This window comes from Phlebotomus papatasi, chromosome 3, assembly GCF_024763615.1.
Source record: "Phlebotomus papatasi isolate M1 chromosome 3, Ppap_2.1, whole genome shotgun sequence".
NCBI lineage: Eukaryota > Metazoa > Arthropoda > Insecta > Diptera > Psychodidae > Phlebotomus > Phlebotomus papatasi.
In genome coordinates this window covers 18,032,671-18,053,521 of record NC_077224.1, presented here as the reverse complement: position 1 = coordinate 18,053,521, position 20,851 = coordinate 18,032,671, and the positions used below count along the sequence as shown (strand labels likewise).

The 20,851-nt window shown below is 33.4% G+C and overlaps 1 protein-coding gene across 1 annotated transcript in view; it reads left to right on the top strand.

The window, feature by feature from the left end:
- Window positions 1-4,185: 4,185 nt before the first annotated feature.
- Window positions 4,186-20,851, top strand: part of LOC129807909 (potassium channel subfamily K member 1-like) — a 57,679-nt gene continuing 41,013 nt past the window's right edge. The window contains exon 1 of the mRNA XM_055857511.1: window positions 4,186-4,416. The gene's annotated coding sequence lies outside the window, so the exon portion shown is untranslated. The remainder of the gene's footprint in view (window positions 4,417-20,851) is intronic.

Genomic DNA, 20,851 nt, shown 5'->3' with positions numbered 1-20,851 from the left:
CTAGTTATCTTGCTCTCTTTCATAGGAAATTTTAAAAACATGTTTACAAACAAAAGTTATTGTGCGTTGGGCATAACAGTTGAAGGATTTATTGAAGAATTATGTTTTTAGTATTTTTCTCAAAATTTTTACTGTTTATAATAGTCACAATTTTTAGACTTAGGACAGTTTGATTGTGCTTTGATATACTTAAAATCTCAAATTAAATAAAATATTATCTTATCAAAAAAAAAATGTAAAGAAAATATGCTATATATTTTTTTGTCTGAGACCCACGTAACCCCTTAATCATTTGATGAAAAAGTTTCTGGAAGATTTAAAGAACAAAAATGAAAATTTAAATTTTTATTAAACGTTAAGTGGAAAAGCGCCCGATCTATGATGCAAATGTTCCGGGTTCGTATCCTCTTCAGTTTACGAGAAATTTTTTAAGGTATAGGGGAGACCGGGGAGGTTGGGACACTTTTTTATGTTTTAACTTTGGGACAGAATTCAAAGAAACCACGATAGTGTATTACAATTTTATTTGGTCTATAGAATACTAATGGGTATTGCCTTTATAAAAAGTACTAGATGGAATTTGGAAAACAACTGAATTTTCTTGGAGAAGATAAAACATTTAACCTGACGCTTTGTCCCAAACCTCCCCGATTTGGGGCAGTATTGGACGCATTTTTTTTTCTTGCATAATTTGCATTGTTGAAGCATGATAACTAGTTTCAAATACTGGATTTAAACTATTTCTATCAGAAAATGACAAAAATTAAGATGCTTAATCTTTTATTTCATACTTGCAGATCAATATAAATCTTATTTGCACAATAGTCATTTTTGTCAATGCTATCCTAGCTTTTTTTCTTTTTTAATCTAAATATTGGAAGCATCGTCATCAAATATTCCTTCGGCGAGAGCATTCTCTTGACACTATTAGTTTTGAACTCATTTGCGGATTCCTTGATTTTGTGACAACTCTATGTCACCTGCTTTTTTCTTATTTATTTGAATGAGCTCTCGAATTGCCTTTTCTGGGGAACTTTTGAAAATTTTAGGATATTGATGGATAAAAATTTTCGAGAAAATAGTTTTAACGGGATTGGGCAAAGGCAAAGGTCGAATATCTTCAGGAGAAGAAATTATTGGTTCCCAAGATATTGATGATTTAATTGTTTTTGTTGTTTCAACTGGCAAAGTTTGCACAAAAGAGAGATTTCCAGTAGAAATTGGGAATGTTACTCTCAATGCGAGTTGCCACATTGGTTTTGACAGTACTAAGACCTGCGTGCTACCTACAATGTTGCTGAAAATCAACGTCCCATTCATCCCCTTTCAGGTGTCCAAAACATCCCCATGTGTAGTTTTGGTAGTTAAAAACATTATGTAAGAAATAGCAGAGTATAATCTTTGAAACTTTTATAAAAATATGTTCCCAGATCACACTGCTATGGTTAATGACATAATAAAACTGAGACATCAAAAATATGCTAGGGTAAATGTCCTAATTCAAAACCATATCCAGACGCTTTAACTTTGACAAAGGATTCGACAAATTAAGTTCATATTTTTTCTGAAGAGAATTACATAAATTTGCTCCTTGACTCTACTAGAATGTTACTGTTTAGTGAAAATTCTTTAGATATAATTTGAAAACTTCTTAAATACAAGGAAAATACGCAAGTGTAAAATGCTCCTATTGGAAACATATTAGTCCAAATGGAGACAAGGGAAAGTTTCTAATTGGAGACAAACAGAGAAAGTGAAACCACGGCGAAAGGCTTCCAAAACCTTGTTGAGTTGCTCTTGATTGCAGGATTTGTTCTTATTCCTGCTCTTTTCTCTTCTCCCGTCAAAAACAATAAGAAAATCTCTCAAAAAGAATCATATTTGCGGGGTTTCCTATTGAAGCATTTGCAGACACTTCAGAAAAACCCTTTTTGTTCACGAAATAGGCAATTATTTCATTTGAAAACTTCACGTACCGTTAACAATGAAGATTTACACTTAATTTAACTAAAATTAGCCAGAAATATAGCATAGGGTAAGTGTGCCAAATTCCGGCCAGATTGGAATTTCGGCCACCTTTTTTGTTCCTCGAATTTCCATGAATTTTTAGTTTTTACATACTCTAGAGATTATACAATGCAAAAGAATAACAAAAAATGTAGCTTCGACAAACAAGATGACGTGAAAAAGGCATTGGAAGAATTCCTAAAGGGCAAGAAACTATAAGAATGAAGGTGGCCGAAATAGGGCACCAAAGTTATGTTTACATTTTTATTCATTTTTAAATGTATTAAGAATGATTTTAGAGTAAATAAAGACGATAAACTGTCTACAAGGTTCCAAGCAACACTCCTTAAGTAGAAGGAATAAAAAAAATCAATTTCTATTAAAAATATTACATTTCAAACTTGAGACTTTCGCGCTTGCATGCAACTATGCCGAAATTTAGCACACTTACCCTAAATGTTAAACAAAACGAATAAACAACAATCACCTCATTGTGTTTTTCATTGGAAAATATGGTCGATCGGTAAAAAATTCGATGGTGAAAAGGCACACTTTTAATTTTTCTGAGAAATTAACAAATTAAAATTTGTGAATATGAATGGATTTTCGCTTTATTTTAAACAAAATTAACTAAATAATGAAACTGGTATAGAAAATATATAAGTATAATAATTTAGTACTGTATTTATCATGAAAACAATGACGTTTCCATTTGGAGTAGCGAAAAATTTCCATTTGCAGCATGTTGTGAATTAGCTTAATTTACCCTATTTTTATCAATTCTTAAAACACTGTTCATAGAATTTAAGCAATAGAACTGAGGATATCCATTCTTTTAGTCAAGACACATCTTAATGTTACCCAAGATTGTGTAGTGGTTAAATCCTATTTATTTTAATAATTAATGAAAAAATCTTCTCGTCCCACACTACCCCTGTCCCAAACCTCCCCGGTTTCCCCTACTCAAATTGAACACAATCACAGCGAACCGACTGGGCTTTTCTACATGGTCATTGCTTTTTAACGCCTTCATTGCTTTTTTACACATGGAAAAAATATTCAAAAACTTACGGCACCAAACCGATTTTTGCACCAATTTGGTGTTTTTTCTGTTCTCTGAGACAATATTCTTTAAAAAGAAAATGATGTATTAGTAAAATTTGCCAAATCTGAACACTTCGAATCAAGAGCAAAAAGCAATTGACCGGTCAATTGCTCTTTGCTCTTTTCTCAAGGTACTTATAATCGGAAAATTTTACTAATAGGGTCGGATGAACGTCTGTTCGACAGGGAACTCCTATTGACACTTTTGTCAAAATGTTGAAAATTATTGAATATATCTAGTAAAATATAAGTAACATAACGTTTTTTCTGTAATATACCATTTACAATAAACAGAGATGTTCAAATTTGATATTCCAAATGGTACAGAGTAGGGTGTCAATAGGTGCTGACACGAGTTCTTAAAGTGTCAATAGACGTTCCTTTCACCCTACATCATTTTCTTTTTAAAGAATATTGTCTCATAAGGCGTAAGAAATATCAAATTATTGCAAAAATTGGTTTGGTGCTGCAATTTTTTGATTATTTTTTCCACGTGTAAAAAAGAAATGAAGGCGTAAAAGAGCAATGACCATGTAGAAAAGCCCAGTCTGTTCGCTGTGAATGGGCTTCGGTACACTTAATTTAAGAAAAAATAATAATTTCAGAGTAATAATTCATAGTAACAATTTTTAAATTTTTCATTTGTTTATTTGTTTGAATGGTGACTTCAAAAATCCAATTAAAATTGCCAGTTCTTCTTTTATTTATTGATCAAACAGGGCGGTATATGTATAGAGTCTTTGTGAGAAATTGAGGTGAAATCATTCAGAGATCCCGTCAAATTTCCGTTTCCAAAGAATTGCCTCTCTCTTCAACATTGTCATCATATCAATATTTTTTTTGCCAGGAATTTTTCTCCTTCTGAGAATTGGGTTTAAAGAGCAAAGTTGTTGAATACATTTTCGCATGAAGTAATATTATTCTTGGATTTCTGTGAAGTTATAATCCACATGAAATTGGCTTAATGGTTGGATGATATATTTAGAGCTAGGGCGCCAGTTGAACTCAATTCGGGCCTGGCGTCGTGAAATTCGCTGAATCTCACTCGAAATGCTCGAAGGTAGTGAGAGCACAAGTCAGTCACGAAAATCGCGTCGACGGAGATGCCGGCTGCTAGTTCTGCGTCGGCAGGAAAGAAGTGAATTGGATTTTCTTATTTGGGTTTTTTTTTTATTCTAAAAGTGAGGAAGGAAGAGGAATAGTGTGTGATCCAAGACGCATTTCTCTTGAATTAGAAAGGGTTGACACCTCTCACGACTTGTATTACTGATACACTTGATCTTAAGTATCTCGTTTGTACACAAGGTGAGTTCCGTGTTTTAAAAATAAAATACTTAGATGTTTTGCAAGCATGTGTGGATGCAATAGAAAATTCCTATTTGTGCTCTGGCGAACATTTTAAAGTGCTTCATCTTGTGGTTAATTCGCTTCAATGATACCCAAGACGCTAGAGGCGCGACTGTTACAAAAAAAAAACACCGAGAAGATAGTTTTTATTTATTAATTGATTTTAATTATTTGTGGGATGATGTGTGTGTCTTCTCCAGTTATGATGGAGCTGAAAAGTTTGAGAAACAGAATGAAAAATGTGAGAGGGAGTAGCTTTCACCAGGCGTCTCCATGAATGAAAAATTCCCTCACATCCCTCCTGGCATGATCTAAATTGCATTGGGGATGGAGGGATGAATGCGGAGGGACTGAGGATTGTAATGAGATTTTTTTTTGTGTCTGTGGATGCCACCTCCATTTGATATATGTGACGACTGTGTGATAAGAATTTCTGATAATTTCGTGGGTGGACGGAATTTGAAGTGTAGGTTTCAATGTCAATTTCCTCATTCACTGTATGGAAATATATCTTCAATATTTATTAAACCAACGCATGTTTATTATTTATGTAAGTCATAAAAAATGTAATAGCACTAAATTGCCCTTCGACGCATTTCTTGGATCATCTAACAGAATACAAGGGAGATATGGGAAAAATGATTTGGGAAATTATCCCGCAAAATGATCATTAAGATTTTTTCTTCATCTCATCATATTTAAGGTTGTAATACATACTTTGATTATATCGCCAAGGTCTAACTCTTATCTTATCCGAGATAATAGCAATTTATTAATAATAATAATGTTGTGCAATATTTAATAGAATTTCGAAAAATTTCTAGTGTGGATTCGAACCTTGGACATTTGCATAATAGAGCCTATACTTGAGTTCGAAACCTGACAATGTCAATCGAGCTTTTTTCATCATATCACATGAGTTCGAAAATGCAAATAATCGTTTTTTAGTAAAACTCTTTCACTGTTAGTGATATTTTGTAAAAACGTAAAAACAATTTGTCTTTATTGATTTGTTTTATAAAATTCATTGTGACTTCACTGAGAGAAATCCGAAAAAGTTAAAATAACTTTCCGGAAATGTTAATTTTATCCTGCAGTATTGATCCAAAATCGGTGTAAATATTACCCTTTTTAGGTGTATTGGGGGTTAAAGTTAACTTTTTTCATGTTAATTTTACCCTTAAAAAGGTGTAAAATTAACATTAAAAAATGTTGATATATTTTTACACCTAAAAAGTGTTAAAGTAATGAGGAAAAAAAGTTAATCGCACCCACTTTTTTTCTCAATGTTCTGACATTGCCATATGACAATGTCACGGTCACAGAATCACACTTTCGGAAATGGTCTTCTGAGTTTCGAATAAAATTTGTCATGGCATTGATAGAGTACTATAGAATTAACCAAAAGGACACAGAAATAGAGCCAAGAATATAAAAAGAAAGAAATTATAAGTTAAAATATCTAACCTTAAAAAATCACATTTAGCCGAGATACACACCTAGAATCCATGTTATTTAATTTATAAATAGATAACTATACGCCGTAAGAAATTAAAAAGAAAAAAAAGAATTATGCTACATAAGGTAAAGTACCCTCTAGTCGGCCGGTTTCTCAACTCGGCCAGTTGAATTATTTAACCAATTTTTTAACGTTTTATAGTCAACTTCTATGAAATTTTCACTGATTTACGTCATATATAATATAATACACCTTATAATGTTAAATCGGTAAGACCATATTATAACAAATCTAAGCAAATTGAATAAATAGTCGCACTGGCCGAGTTAAGAAACCGGCCGACTATAGGGTACTTTACCTTACGAAAAAGTCTAAAGATTTTGTTGTACTCTCAATAAACTTCCCACTCACAACTGGAGTTTGATTCTCCAAAAGTGTCTTGACTAAAAGGTAAATGGAACTGTTTTTGCACAAAAAGTCGTTGATGTTTGAAGAATACAAAACTCAGTTCGAGGGTGGAGAGAATTTATTAAACGTCATACTAAAGATGTTGTTAAAAGTATTATACAGTGATTACGAGGAGAATTATAATGGAGTGAGCCTTGTTCCTTTAATTTTCTTCACAACAAAACAAAAACAGATACATTTTGACAATAAAGACGCTTCGAAATTCGAAAGAGAAGTATTATGGCCACTAAACGGACGAAACGAGAAGTTCAAAGACCTGTTTTTAGCATTCGAAACCGATTTCCGAAGTTTTTAAACTCCAACTGTGAATGAGACAAAAGAAGTATTTGATCAACAGAATTATATTGGCGCTCACATCATCATTTATACTAATTCTTACCATCCACAAGTAGAGATTGAAAAGTTCAAAGATCTATTTGAAAAGTCGAAAAATAGACAATCTTACTTCTTGATACTTTCGCAAAGTACGTCCTGTTCGAATTTCGAAGTGTATTGATCTTCAGTTTGTTGTGAGCAAAAACACAAAGTAACGACGTTTATTGTTTTTGTCCCATTGTTTAATCACTCCGTAATCACTGAGTAACTCTTTTGAGAGCTTTTCAGTACAATAGGGGAAAGTGCCCAGTGCCCATGCTTTACTCGGTCCCAAGCTTTACAATTACTAATTTTTTGTATGTTTTTCAGTAAATTTGACTCATCTATTCTATATTTTAAAAACTAGGGGAAAGCGTTTTGTTTTTAAAATATATTTCGGAGTCGTATTTATTCAGAAACATAGGAAAAATTTAGTCATTGTAAAGCTTGAGACCATGCAAAGCATGAGCACTTTCCCCTAATTCATAAATTTTTCCCACTTTGTTCGAAAATTTAGTATGAAAATTCGAAATTGAATTTGAATACACCTAACATCAACTACTTTTTTTTTCAAATAGAGTTAAATTTACTTTTTAGCTAAGACACTATTGGAGAAACAAACTCTAATTGTGTTTACACTCATTAGGTGCAAACAGAAGACGAGTTTGATTAGCTAAAAGGTAAATCCATAACTATTTGCACAAAAAGTCGTTTGTGTTCGAAGAATTCAAACTCAATTTCGAATTTTCATACTAAATTTTCGCACAATGTCGGGAAAATTTATGAAGCATCACACTAAAAGGCTCTCAAAAGTGTTACTCGGTGATTATGGAGTAATTTAATAATGAAAAAGAAGCACTAAATGTCATTGCTTTGTGTTGTTCCTCACATCAAAGTGAGGACTAACACATTTTGACACTTGAGCACTTCGAAATTCGAACAGGGTGTAGGGGAGACTTGGGGAAAACTTGTCAAAACGCATATTTAATTCTTTCCCGAGCTCTGAGAAAATTTAAACGTTTTATAATAAGCATATTCTTATAGGAAATTTACTGCTCTACAACATTGCAGAAGACTATTTTTCACTATCTCGAAAGAAATGTGATTTTCGAATCATTTTCTGAAATTCGATTTTGTGGAGATTCTCAAAATTGCTGGGGCAAATTTTGTCAGTCTTCGGATAATTTGTGACGTTTTACTCTCGCAAACGTTAAAATTATCAAATAGACATATTTATATAGGAAACTTATTCCTCTACAACTTTGTCAAAGATAATTTTTCTCTATCTTAACGAGAAATGTGCTTAAATTGAGCTAATCAGTATTGATATTTTCTGTAAGCCAGATATTCCAAAAATACGACTCAAAATTTCATTATTTTTTATTTTACATAATCCTTCCGGAATCCCTTGAAACTTTGTAAGTTTAAGAAGGTTCATGAAGGCTATCTATAATAAAAATTTCAAGCCTCAGTATTTTTTATATTGGAAAATAGTGAATATTGAAATTTTCGTTTTGACAAATTTGCCCCAGTCTCCCCTACCTCAGCCACATTGCGAAAATATCAATAAGTAAGAATGTCTCTTTTCTGGCTTTTCGAATAGATTTTCAAATTTCTCAAACTCTACTTGTGAATAAGTAAATTTGTGGTTTTCTAAAGTCTAAAATTTATTCCACGAAATAGAAAGTGGTTAGCCGAGACATGAACCATCGAAGCCAGTCATCTGCACTATTCTAAATGATTTTATTTTCTCTCTGGAAATTTAAAGAATGAAAATCGATTAAAAGTATTTATTTTAAGAAGAAAAAATCAAATTAGTAACACCACAGTAGATTACGTTTTTAAAATTAGGGGTTTTTATTAAATACTGGAATGTGTCTCGGCTAGCTGCTTGCTTAATTTTGACGTAAAATCTGCATACACTATAGGGCCCATACACCTTGACTAACATGAAGACTACAATACGGCGGGCGGAGACAATCAGTGAAAATTAATTGCGATTTAAAATATATTTTTTTCAATTTTACTGGAAACTGAGGATTATTTTATTGAATTAAAATAAATTTCCAATAACGTTTTTGGAAGGGATATTTGTGTTCTGCCTACGCGAAAACAAATAACCTGTGAAGAATTGAAAATAGTAAGCTAAGATACATACCAAACAGCTACAATAAGTCTCAGCTTAAATCCCAATAATCGTACTTTAGTATGCTACTGAATATCTTATTTTCATTACCTTTAAATAATACAATATCACCTCTTCAGATCTATTGACCTTTTTTACGTGCAGAAACTTAATGTATTCAAAGAAAAGATTAAATTAGTTACTTAATGTTGACTGGTTTTTACGGTGTGTGTCTCGGCTTACTGTGGAAAAGTAAATTTACTTTTCCCATTCACATTTTTTTATCGTACTAACCATTGAACGGACAATATGTTGTAGTCTTTATTGGATTAATCTTCTTCTGTATCGGTCTATTCACCCGCCTAACTAGGGGAATACTTTAACTGCCATCATTTTGGCATAAGACATTAAACAGCTGGATTGTGTGAACAACTAAATAGCTTCATTTTCTTGAAGGGGTGAACACAAAAGCACGAGAGTGTTTTGTGCCGTAAAAGAACTATCTTTTCGTATAATATCGAAAGTTTTATCACTCTGACAAATTTTATTGTACCTCATTCTATCTTCTACGTGGCTTTATCTTGGTATTCCATGCAAGTTTATCAATATCTCACACTTTCGATGAAACTTTCATATATAAATTAATGATGCTTTTCAGATACAAAACGATTTTGTTGTTTTTACTTTTTTTTATGTATTTGAACGAGAAATTTTGAATCGTGCGCCAAGGGGACAGATATTAATTTTGTGATGGAACAATACCAAGTTATTATCGCACTGGTGGATCTTATTGTTGCGCTTCAATTATTTCAATATAAATCAAACATTGAAAAGTGAAACAGAGAGATGAAGAAGAAAAATAAACATAATTAACTATCTTCATCAAAGTTGAATTTATATTTAAAATGTATATGAAATAATCTCATTTTACAAATAACTTTTCATCGCTAATATCAATATACATATCTAGAATGAGGAGTCAGTGAATTTTCGCACAATGTTTATGATGTGGAAAAATGCGCGGAAAATTTAGATTTATTTTGTATAAAATCAGTGAAGACTAGTGAGAGTTATATGGTCAAAACTTTATAATTTTCAGCACATAAATCATAGATTTTATGTTTGGGATTAATATTAAATGAATTCGTAGCTGTTCAACTGTTGAAAATCGAATTTTATAGACTTTTTTTTAGAGAAAATAACCGAAAAAGCGTAACACGTTTTTAGAATAAAGGAGAGTATGCAATTTATTAAAGTTTTCAATTTTCAAAAATGAAATTAAAATATAAATTAATCGATATGTCACAAAAATTTAATTGTTTGAGAACTTATCAAAAAAGCTTTATTTTTATTCATAAAAGACTTATTACACATTTTTGTTCTTTTACGATAAATTTTCGGATAAAAACATATGAATCAAACATAAATGATATAAATGATTAATTAAAAAATTAATGGGCTACGCATACAATCAATGTATACAATTCAACCAACCTTAATTAATTTTTGAATAATTTAGGACTAAATTAAATACCGACTCTATATAAATTGACCATAAAAATAATTATAATATGAATTTTTAATTATAATTTGCGTTGATAAGTGTAGTCAAACAAATAATCATAAAGTGTTACTTTCTTTTTCCAATTAATTAAAAATAGATTCAATATAAATTTGCAATATTCTTTATGGTATGCAGGGAAAAGGGTAATATACACAGAAAAAATACTTCGTAAATTTGTTCGAAAATGTTTGTGAGTTACCAATGGAAACTTACAAAATGCTTGTAAATCACTTAACCCACAAAAAAGTTCGTAAGAGTTTGTAATTTTTCACAAACATTGTTCGTAACATAATCACTTGATGAGCATTTCTGTTCTTTCACAAACATTTGTAGATAAATGTTTGTAGAAACACAGGAGAGTGTTCGTAAAATTTTGTCATTTGTTCGTAAAGTTTTGTCTGACAAAAATGCACGAACTAATTTTTGTAAAAGAACGAAAAATGCTAATCAAGTGCACATGCTACGAATACTGTTTGTGAAAAACGTACACATTTTTGCGAATCTCTATGACGCTAGGAACGCCATTTTCTCGAAGAAAAGCTTTTCAGATCCATAACAACGTCCATTTTTGCACCGATTTTGTTGCTTTTAACAGATTTAAACAATTGTGCAAAAAAGTTCTTATGTATCTAGAAAGGTTTTCTTTGAGAAAATTGTGTTCCCAACCCCATAAAGGTTCGCAAAGGTTTGTACTTTTTTCACAAACATTTTTCGTAACATAATCACTTGATGAGCATATTTTTGTTCTTTTATAAACATTTGTTGGTAAAAGTTTGCAAACACACAGAAAAGTGTTTGTAAAATTTTGTCATTTGTTTGTCAACTATTGCCTAACAAAAAATTTACGAACAAATGTTTGTAAAAGAACAATAAATGCCCGTCAAATGACCATGCTATCACAAGGTTTATGAAAAAAGTACAAACTTTTGTGAACTTTTAAGAAGGGATTGCAATTTTCTCGAAGAAAAGCTTTTCAGATCCATAAGAACGTTTTTCAAAAGCATCAATGGTGTAAAAATGGATCAAGGGTTTGCAAACGTTTGTACTTTTTTTGCACCATGATAACTTGACGAAATTTTTTTGTTCTCGTATGGTGTCTACACACTAGAAGCAATTTTCGTCAAAAATTACTTTTTTTTAAAAAAAAATTCTGACGTTTCTGCCTACAAGGATAGTGTGTAGAGGCCTTTCCAAACATTTGTTCGTACATTTTGTCTGACAAAACTTTAAAAACAAATAACAAGATTTTACGAACACTTTCTTAAAAGAATTAAAGAAAAAAACAACTGGTATACTAAGTGCTTCTTCACGTTTGAAGAAATTTCCGTCAAAATTGTTTTTTTTTATTTTGACGTTTCTGACTACAGTGAGAGTGGAAATTTTCTTTAAAAAACTTTTTTTTTTTACAAAAATTACTATTATGCAGAGGCCTTAAGTAGTGATTATGAGTTTTAAATAACCTATTCAGATAAAACTAAATTAGTTTTTCTGTGATTTTTTAAGAAAACTCCTTTGGCGATTTTTGAAATACTATGAAAAACGTTTCTATAGGGGATAATCCTCCAAAAATATTCTCTTCAAATACCAACTGACATAATTTCAAATTTGGCCCATTTCTTACTGAAATCCTGGCTACGTCCCTGTTACTTAGTATGATACAATTGATTTGATAATATATTTATTAATGAATTTTTAAAATTGGTTCTTGAAGTATCGGTCAGTTTTTCCAAAGCGGACAATAATTGTAATTTTAATTACTTTATTAACTGAGAAAATAAAAAAAGAGGCTACGATTAACTTTTTTTCGTCATAACTTTAACACTTTTCGGGTGTAAAAATATATCAACATTTTTTAATGTTAATTTTGCACATTTTCAGGATAAAATCAACATGAAAAAGAGTAACTTTGACCCATAATACACCTAAAAAGGGTAATATTTACACCGATTTCGGATCAATACTGCAGGGTAAAATTAACATTTTCGGAATGTTATTTTGACTTTTTCGGATTTCTCTCAGTCAGTGTATGAGTAGCTATAAATAGATGTAAGTTCTACGGAAATTCAAGACCTTTCCAACGGTATCCCATTCGGCAAAATCGGTTAACGCATTTTACAGGAAATTGGAAAGACAATTTTATTTAAAAGTCCGCCATTTTGAATTTTATAAGTCGTTGATTGAATCAGCAATGGCCAACAGTGCTTTGATATAGTAAGTAGAATAATTACACATTGAAACAATGAAATATCATACGCTTGTTACTTAAAAATTAGGACTGGTTCAGCGTTCTAGATTCCAGATATTAGAGCAAAAATTCTCCTCAAATGAAATTTATTTTACCAAAAAACAACCAACCACAAAAACCATCTGGCCATCAAATGCATAGCGTGATAATTTTTCCACAGAATCGAGAGTGAAAGAACTCTTGTGAGGAAAAATGTATTAAAAATTATACACCCCACATTTTACCATTAAACTGGATAGACACTTGTGAGTGAAACCGTGTCATGTTATAAAATTTCCACATTATGTTTCCCTCAACACCTCCAGAGAGGGAGAGAGGTATCCTATCTAAAAATAAATCAATTTGTTGAGAGTTAAATTGGATCTCAATGCAGAAATAGATATTACAAAATAGTCAAGTATTAATTCGATTTAAAAAAAAAACTATATGAAAATTACCATATTTCGTCCATGGAAACTTCTTAACATGTTATTTAACATTTATCGATTTTTTCCACTACCCATGTAGTTTAGGGTAGTCCTACCCATTAAAAAGTACACAAACTCCAGCGCACATTTCATTCAGCAGTGAATGTGTTAAATTAATTGTATGTGTACAAACTAGCAGCAGGGTATTTTAATTAATGGAGCACCCATGTTCTCATTTTCTCGCTCCTATTTTATTTAAATGTGATTCCTCTAACTTTTTCATTCGTTTTGCTTATAAAAATTCATAATGCCAATTCATTCCTTTTCGCTTTGAGCTTTTTTTCACTATATAATATTGTAACTTTACTGACTAGTCCCCATTATCACATTCACTTTATTTATCATGGGGATTTTAATATTATAATGAGTTTTTTTTATTTGAAATATTCAACCCCTAATAAAAAAGACACAACATTTTATACTACGCACTAATAGCTTGCCTGAAACTTTGAGCTTTTATTTGATATTATTAAAGGATAATTAATGCTGTTAATGGTCAAAGGTGTATGAAAAAGCTCTTTCTGTCTTTTTATGAAAATGAATAATTTATTTACGACAATGAGTAAATATTGTCCACACGGGTAGTTTTCGATAGTACATGTTTACTAAAAGCTTCAATAAGCAAATAATAAGTTTCAGATTTTTTCTAACAGGCAGGAAAGTTAAAAAAAAAGCTATATGTAGTTTACGTTTCAGTGAAAAGATATACGCTATTAATTTAGGTCTAATGATGGCGCTGTACGCTGAAGTTATAAATAGTATTGCCTGATGAAGATAGACTGAAATAGGGCTTCTTGACTGTTAACGGAAACAGCTAATTCAAGCCAGCATTAACAGAACTATTATTCCAGTTCAAGACGTTTTTTTCTTAGGCATATGGTCATTTTTACTGCTCGAACTCTACGGAGAGCAGTATATATCCCTCTATTAGGTGAGATTCTTAACAATCTCACCTACTATAATCCTAACAAAATTTCATGTCGTCCGATCGACCTCAAATTTGGCCAAAATGTGTTTCAGCACTTCCTGATTCCGAATATATATGTGGCTAAGTTACGTTCCCGGCCGGCCGCTCTTTGGAGCTTAATAGCTCCTAAACTAAAAAAGATATCGACTTGCGGTTTTCGGCAAAGGTTATATATCGGGTGAAAATTGCAACTTGGTGCATAGACCCCCCACCCCCCACCCCTCCTTCCGCCATTTTGAAGACCCCCCATTTTTTGTTTTCTCAATAGCTCCGCCCCTATGGCATTCAGCGGACTCAAATTTTAGTATGTTATAGCTGGGCCTTAGAGCTTTCCATCAATACCAAACTTAAGGTCCCCCGACCCCCCTGACCCGAGCTATAAGGGTCCAAAAAAAATTTCTTAAAATGGCCATAACTCCGGTTCTAATTGTCAGAATTTAAAAAGTGAGGGCTTTTTGGAAAGCTCTCGTGAAATGCCACTTCCCCTTCTAACATCGCAAGTTCATAAAACCACCGCTAGGGGCGCTTTTTTTAAAAAGAAAATTTTTAAATCTTAAAAGTTAAATAACTCAAAAATTCCATTGTGCATCGGGCTGAAAATTTAGTATGTTGTAGCCGTTGATTATACCTATCAAACAAAAAAAACCTTAAGTCGATCCATAACCCCTGACCCGAGCTATAAGGGGTCAAAGTTCGAACATTGACCGGCCTCTATCTCCGGTTCTAATTAACATAGCGACCTAAATTTTACCTTTTTGGTTTCGTCTCGATGAACACTTTCAGATGGAAGTTCAAAAAGTCACCACAGGTGGCGCTGCGATAGCGTCAAAATTCATCGAAATTCAAAGTCACTTTTCTCAAAAACGGCATTGTGCAAGTTAATGAAATTTTAGTATGTTGTAGTCCAGTCTAGGACGTTTCCAAAATGGTGCGTATGCGCGCTGTGGTTTTAATAGAACCGGAGATATGAGGGGTCAAAGTTCACGAAATTCAAAAAATCATATCTCCGGTTCTATGTGACCGATTTTGATGAATGAGGGCTTAAACGAAAGATCTCACCAAATGCTACAACTTTCTAGAATATTTGAACTTCGTGGGACCAACACCAGGGGCGCCACAGTCGAAAAACCAATTTCAATATCACATAACCTCAATTATCTCGACTGTCGCTGAACCGATTTTGATGATTACTTCAACATAATTGTAGAGCACATTTGTCTCTACATTTCGTCCATACATCATTTTCCACTCAGACTACGCTATCACTCCGATTTTGCCGTTTAAGTGTGAAAAAATTGATTTTTCCCATAATAACGCTTTGAAATCACTCAGATGCCAATTTGACTGCTTCTACTCGACCAAGACACTTAAAATAGGGTTTTAAATGGAAAGTCTCACAAAATACAACAATTCTTTCATATAGTTGAAGTTCACCAAATGAACACTTGGGGCGATCTGGTCGAAAAATCGAGTTAAGAAACAAACAACCTCGATTATCTGGGCCTCTGATTAATCAATGAGATCAAGTTCTACGGCAAAATTATAGAGAACATTCTGGACTATATTTCACCCATATATCACTTTTCTGCCAGTCCATCCAAATCCTTGATATTTTGGTTTAAATACAAAATTTGTATAATTTCACGAATTTGATTCAAGATAACTGAATGGCGTCTCCCAACTTCAGCTCTAAATCGAATTTGCATGCACTCCGAGTTAGCTCACGTTAAGAATCTCACCTACATAAGCCGGTTAGGATTATCTGTCCCTTTTTTTCACCTCCCCCCCCAAACATTTCCACTTTTCATCCCCCGGGAACCACTTTTCTCAACAAATCTTCGCGTTTCGTACGATTTCTGAGAAATGTCGTCACGCTGTTTGTCCGTCTGTCCGTCCAGCTGTCGCCAGCTCTAGAGGTCAAACGGTTAGAGATAGCAACTTGGGACCTAAGGGGTCCCCCCATAAGTCGACTCAAGGATCGTTAACATGACCCTCATTTTCCCTCCACCCCTCCCCTTGCCCTCCGAAACTATGTTTTTGGGATTTCTGGAAAACGCGTCGTGAGATTTTTTTTCATTTTTGGACATGTTGAAAATATCGTTGAATCATTCCTAATAGCGGCTTTTCAAGGTCAAAGATTAAAAAGATACTGGAGACCGCAATTATCACCCGAATGGGCTCATGTATTTTGGAATTTATGATAAAACTGAATCAGTTCCAATTGGTTCTGAATTAGTTCATAACCGATAACTTATTTTTATTCGAAATTTAATTATATTAGTCCTAAGTTATTTTGGGCAATGTTTTGAGTGACTTTAATTAATTTAAATAATTAATTCGTTCAAATCAGCTGTGAACCGGTTATGAACCGATAAGTAATTTTTGTACAAAAAACAATTTTATTACTCTTAAAAATATTATGTGGGATCTTTCGAGTGATTTACAAATCGGTTTAAATCGGTTGTGAGAATCGGTAAACGGTAAACGATGAGAAAGTACTTTTGATGAATAGCATCTAAGTCACGAGTTCGAGCATTTCGTAAAGCCTTGGACGCTTTGTCATTCCTTTTTTACTGTAATGCTTAAATTGAAGCTTAGTAATTAGTACATGAATCTTTGAAAAGGAAAAGAAAAGATCAAAGGATGTTTAATGAAAAGTTTTGTTAATTAAGTTTGACAAACTATGTAGGGGAGACCGGGGCAGAATTAGCCACGTACAGTATTATATAGTTGTATCTTATAATTTGCTTGCGAAGGAATATTGAGGAAACCATTCTTTATTCTAAATTCTAAATATATACTTCCCTTCCTCTTCATTGAAATATTTATCAGCGTCATACAAACAGTTTTTGTACAAATTATACGCAATGAAAAATTTCATTTGGTGGCTAATTTTACCCCGGTCTCCTCTATTACTAACTAACTATTACTATGCAGCGATTATCGCAGAAAAGTGTTAATTTTAAGCAGAAAGCTGAATATTACAACGATTATCGTGTGTAATAGAAATATCATGATTATCATTGTAAGATTTACTATGATTATTGTTTGAAATATAATCTTTTTGGTTGAATATTGCAACGATTATCGTTTTATATTTGAAGATTAAGGGCAGAATCACATTGACAGTAAAATGCTCACCGTCACCGTCAAAGCCCTCACCGTATTTCGTTGATTTACGCATTTTCATTGTAATTTTTACGCAAATTCTCAATTACCGTGTTACATTATCTCATAGTCGGTGGCACTAAGTGAAAATAATATAAGAAAATTGAAGAAATAAAACGAAAAGGGACAGATAATCCTAACCGGCTTATGTAGGTGAGATTCTTAACGTGAGCTAACTCGGAGTGCATGCAAATTCGATTTAGAGCTGAAGTTGGGAGACGCCATTCAGTTATCTTGAATCAAATTCGTGAAATTATACAAATTTTGTATTTAAACCAAAATATCAAGGATTTGGATGAACTGATAGAAAAGTGATATATGGATGAAATGTAGACCAGAATGTTCTCTATAATTTTCCCATAGAACATGATCTCATCGATTACTCAGAAGCCAAGATAAGCGAGGTTTTTTGTTTCTTAACTCGTTTTTTCATCCAGAGTGCCCCAAGTAGTCATTTGTTGAGCTTCAACTATTTCAAAGAATTGTTGTATTTTGTGGGACTTTCCATTTAAAACCCTATTTTAAGTGTCTTGGTGGAGTAGAGGCAGTCAAATTGGCATCTGAGTGATTTCAAAGCGTTTTTATGGGAAAAATCATTTTTTTCACACTTAAACGGCAAAATCGGAGTGATAGCGTAGTCTGAGCGGAAAATGATGTATGGACGAAATGTAGAGACAAATGTGTTCTACAATTGTGTCGAAGTAATCATCAAAATCGGTTTAGCGACAGTCGAGATAATTGAGGTTATGTGATATTGAAATTGGTTTTTCGACTGTGGCGCCCCTGGTGTTGGTCCCACGAAGTTCAAATATTCTAGAAAGTTGTAGCATTTGGTGAGATCTTTCGTTTAAGCCCTCATTCATCAAAATCGGTCACATAGAACCGGAGACATGATTTTTTGAATTTTGTGAACTTTGACCCCTCATATCTCCGGTTCTGTTTTAACCACAGCGCGCATACGCACCATTTTGGAAACGTCCTAGACTGGACTACAACATACTAAAATTTCATTAACTTGCACAATGCCGTTTTTGAGAAAAGTGACTTTGAATTTCGATGAATTTTGACGCTATCACAGCGCCACCTGTGGTGACTTTTTGAACTTCTATCTGAAAGTGCTCATCGAGACGAAACCAAAAAGGTAAAATTTAGGTCGCTATGTTAATTAGAACCGGAGATAGAGGCCGGTCAATGTTCGAACTTTGACCCCTTATAGCTCGGGTCAGGGGTTATGGATCGACTTAAGGTTTTTTTTGTTTGATAGGTATAATCAACGGCTACAACATACTAAATTTTCAGCCCGATGCACAATGGAATTTTTGAGTTATTTAACTTTTAAGATTTAAAAATTTTCTTTTTAAAAAAAGCGCCCCTAGCGGTGGTTTTATGAACTTGCGATGTTAGAAGGGGAAGTGGCATTTCACGAGAGCTTTCCAAAAAGCCCTCACTTTTTAAATTCTGACAATTAGAACCAGAGTTATGGCCATTTTAAGAAATTTTTTTTGGACCCTTATAGCTCGGGTCAAGGGGGTCGGGGGACCTTAAGTTTGGTATTGATGGAAAGCTCTAAGGCCCAGCTATAACATACTAAAATTTGAGTCCGCTGAATGCCATAGGGGCGGAGCTATTGAGAAAACAAAAAAAGGGGGGTCTTCAAAATGGCGGAAGGAGGGGTGGGGGGTGGGGGGTCTATGCACCAAGTTGCAATTTTCACCCGATATATAACCTTTGCCGAAAACCGCAAGTCGATATCTTTTTTAGTTTAGGAGCTATTAAGCTCCAAAGAGCGGCCGGCCGGCCGGGAACGTAACTTAGCCACATATATATTCGAAATCAGGAAGTGGCGAAACACATTTTGGCCAAATTTGAGGTCGATCGGACGACATGAAATTTTGTTAGGATTATAGTAGGTGAGATTTTGTTAAGAATCTCACCTAATACGATAAACGGTGAGCGAAAAAAACTGTACAAAAAACTGTAGCCAAAAAATCCTACAGTTTTTTTTGCTTACCGTTTATCGCATTTTCGCTTAATTTATTTCATTTTATTATACTATTTTCACCTAGTGCCACCGAGTATGAGACAAGGTAATATCGTAATGAAAAATTTGCGTAAGAATTGCAATGAAAATGCGTAAATCAACGAAATACGGTGAGGGCTTTGACGGTGACGGTGAGCATTTTACTGTCAATGTGATTCTGCCCTAAATTGGAAAATTTAAAAATGCTTTTACTGTATCAATTGTCAACTGATTTCAAACGATAATTTTTATGACATTCAATTTTCGATTCAACACTGAACTCTTACGGATAATCGCTGTAAATATTACTACGATAATTGTGTTATTCCTATTACACACGAGTATCTTACACTCAGAAAAGGGACAGATAATCCTAACCGGCTTATGTAGGTGAGATTCTTAACGTGAGCTAACTCGGAGTGCATGCAAATTCGATTTAGAGCTGAAGTTGGGAGACGCCATTCAGTTATCTTGAATCAAATTCGTGAAATTATACAAATTTTGTATTTAAACCAAAATATCAAGGATTTGGATGAACTGATAGAAAAGTGATATATGGATGAAATGTAGACCAGAATGTTCTCTATAATTTTCCCATAGAACATGATCTCATCGATTACTCAGAAGCCAAGATAAGCGAGGTTTTTTGTTTCTTAACTCGTTTTTTCATCCAGAGTGCCCCAAGTAGTCATTTGTTGAGCTTCAACTATTTCAAAGAATTGTTGTATTTTGTGGGACTTTCCATTTAAAACCCTATTTTAAGTGTCTTGGTGGAGTAGAGGCAGTCAAATTGGCATCTGAGTGATTTCAAAGCGTTTTTATGGGAAAAATCATTTTTTTCACACTTAAACGGCAAAATCGGAGTGATAGCGTAGTCTGAGCGGAAAATGATGTATGGACGAAATGTAGAGACAAATGTGTTCTACAATTGTGTCGAAGTAATCATCAAAATCGGTTTAGCGACAGTCGAGATAATTGAGGTTATGTGATATTGAAATTGGTTTTTCGACTGTGGCGCCCCTGGTGTTGGTCCCACGAAGTTCAAATATTCTAGAAAGTTGTAGCATTTGGTGAGATCTTTCGTTTAAGCCCTCATTCATCAAAATCGGTCACATAGAACCGGAGATATGATTTTTTGAATTTTGTGAACTTTGACCCCTCATATCTCCGGTTCTATTGAAACCACAGCGCGCATACGCACCATTTTGGAAACGTCCTAGACTGGACTACAACATACTAAAATTTCATTAACTTGCACAATGCCGTTTTTGAGAAAAGTGACTTTGAATTTCGATGAATTTTGACGCTATCACAGCGCCACCTGTGGTGACTTTTTGAACTTCTATCTGAAAGTGCTCATCGAGACGAAACCAAAAAGGTAAAATTTAGGTCGCTATGTTAATTAGAACCGGAGATAGAGGCCGGTCAATGTTCGAACTTTGACCCCTTATAGCTCGGGTCAGGGGTTATGGATCGACTTAAGGTTTTTTTTGTTTGATAGGTATAATCAACGGCTACAACATACTAAATTTTCAGCCCGATGCACAATGGAATTT